Genomic DNA, 2,500 nt, shown 5'->3' with positions numbered 1-2,500 from the left:
TAACCCGTGTTGCGCCTTAACCTAACCCGTGTTGCGCCTTAACCTAACCTGTGTTGCGCCTTAACCTAACCTATGTTGCGCCTTAACCTAACCTATGTTGCGCCTTAACCTAACCTATGTTGCGCCTTAACCTAACCCATATTGTACCTTAACCTAACCCATATTGTACCTTAACCTAACCCATATTGTACCTTAACCTAACCCATATTGTACCTTAACCTAACCCATATTGTACCTTAACCTAACCCATATTGTACCTTAACCTAACCCATATTGTACCTTAACCTAACCCATATTGTACCTTAACCTAACCCATATTGTACCTTAACCTAACCCATATTGTACCTTAACCTAACCCATGTTGCGCCTTAACCTAACCCATGTTGCGCCTTAACCTAACCCATGTTGCGCCTTAACCTAACCTATGTTGCGCCTTAACCTAACCTATGTTGCGCCTTAACCTAACCTATGTTGCGCCTTAACCTAACCTATGTTGCGCCTTAACCCAACACACGTTGGGCCTTAACCCAACACACGTTGGGCCTTAACCCAACACACGTTGGGCCTTAACCCAACACACGTTGGGCCTTAACCCAACACACGTTGGGCCTTAACCCAACACACGTTGGGCCTTAACCCAACACACGTTGGGCCTTAACCCAACACACGTTGGGCCTTAACCCAACACACGTTGGGCCTTAACCCAACACACGTTGGGCCTTAACCCAACACACGTTGGGCCTTAACCCAACACACGTTGGGCCTTAACCCAACACACGTTGGGCCTTAACCCAACACACGTTGGGCCTTAACCCAACACACTTTGGGCCTTAACCCGCTCTGTAATTGTCATACGACGCGTTAAATTAGTGTAGTGTTGCCTAACTGCAACCCCCGCAATATAGTTTGCCACTCGCACTGCCCGGTCCCCAGAGTATCGCTTCATGTTAAACACCTTGCAGCTATACACTGTAATGCGGATGGCAGCAGGACGTACATGCTCAATGCCCTTCGCAGTTGTTCATTGGCATTCGCATGGCGAAGCACAGCCTACGTTGTGGTACGGCTTGTGTCAACTGTCCGCTGATGTTGTACGTCCAAATGACACACTGTACTGCACATTGGTCCTCATGTACTGAATGATACATCGTGGTACATGTGTGACCGTACCACGACTGCGCCAACAACGGCGAACCATACGGTCCAAATATTGTGCACTCAGCTACGTGTCGTCTCCCTATAAGAGCTGGATTGCAGTATGGTATGCCGTGGATGGCGATCAGCATGAGCCGTCTGTTGATGTAGTGGCGCGTGTTGTCAGACGTAGTCGTCTCTTCTCACACACCGTGATAGCATGGTGCACTGCGTTCCACATCTGCGACATGCGACAGAGGCCGGTTGACAGTCGTTCGCGCAATGGACATCGCATACGTACGGGGGCCACCTTCCACGTGTTCGCGAAGCGTGCACATGTTGTTGCGTGTATGTGGGCAGACATAGTGTGTCGTGACACCTGACACAGGCATGCAACAATCGTTGAATTTGCAAATGGCGATGGACGTCTACGTTTGCTGGTGACGTTACGCAAATGAACAACTGGTAAACCGTTGTGGTGCGGTTGTTCTCGCTAGAGGTGAATCAGTGATGGCGACGATCGGTTGAGCTACCAACCGGTTGTTTCAGCGATACCCACCATGCCCACGAACGTGAATGGCATGTGGGTGTGAAGCGATACGCGGCGGTGGCTGGGTGCGACCGTCCCCGGCCGGTGAGGGGGGGCCTCCCGGCGTGCTGGCCGCGCGGTGCGTGGGCGCACGCGCTACAGCCGGCTGGTGGGGGCGGCCAGTGGCAGGCGCGCCGGCCGACGGAGGCGGCAGGCGGCGCAGCTGCGCGCCGGCGCACCCTGCACGCGGCGCCGTGCGGCCAAAGTAGGTCCTCGCGGGCCCGGTGCGAAGCGCGGTGGACATCTGCAGTGTGCTGGTCCGATTGAGGACTGTGTGCGCTGAGGATGCGCCGCCGCCCGGCGCTCGGCGCCGCGACGCCGTCTGCTGCTCGGTCGCCTCTGCGGTTCTCGCAGGTGGTTTGTATCGCAGCTGTGCGGACGTGTTGGCGCGTGCGCTGTGCTGGGAGAGTTCGCTTCGGCACCCAAGTGGGGCTTTTGTCCTTCTGTGGCGCTGGCGTTGGAGCTGCCGGCCACCGTAGGTGGCGCGTGTTGTCTCCCGCCGGCAATGCCACGACAGCACGCTCCCGGGCCTCTGTCGGCAGCGGCAAGCTCAGTTGGGAGCACGGGTGGTCGCACCTAAAGCGTCTACTCGCCAAACTCCGGGCGATTGCGCCTCTCTCGAACCCGACCAAGTACTTAGGACGGCGCTGCGCGCCGCCGGGACCTGAGAGGGTTTCGAGGTGTATTGTGCAGGGGAGCTCAGCCTCCTCCTGTTTGCAGAATAATTGAGCGGACGCTTGCGTGTTCGCGCGGGCCCCCGGGACACACTCCCGGGCG

The sequence above is a fragment of the Schistocerca americana genome, chromosome 6 (assembly GCF_021461395.2).
Source record: "Schistocerca americana isolate TAMUIC-IGC-003095 chromosome 6, iqSchAmer2.1, whole genome shotgun sequence".
Classification (NCBI taxonomy): Eukaryota; Metazoa; Arthropoda; class Insecta; order Orthoptera; family Acrididae; genus Schistocerca; species Schistocerca americana.
This window is presented reverse-complemented; position numbering follows the sequence as displayed.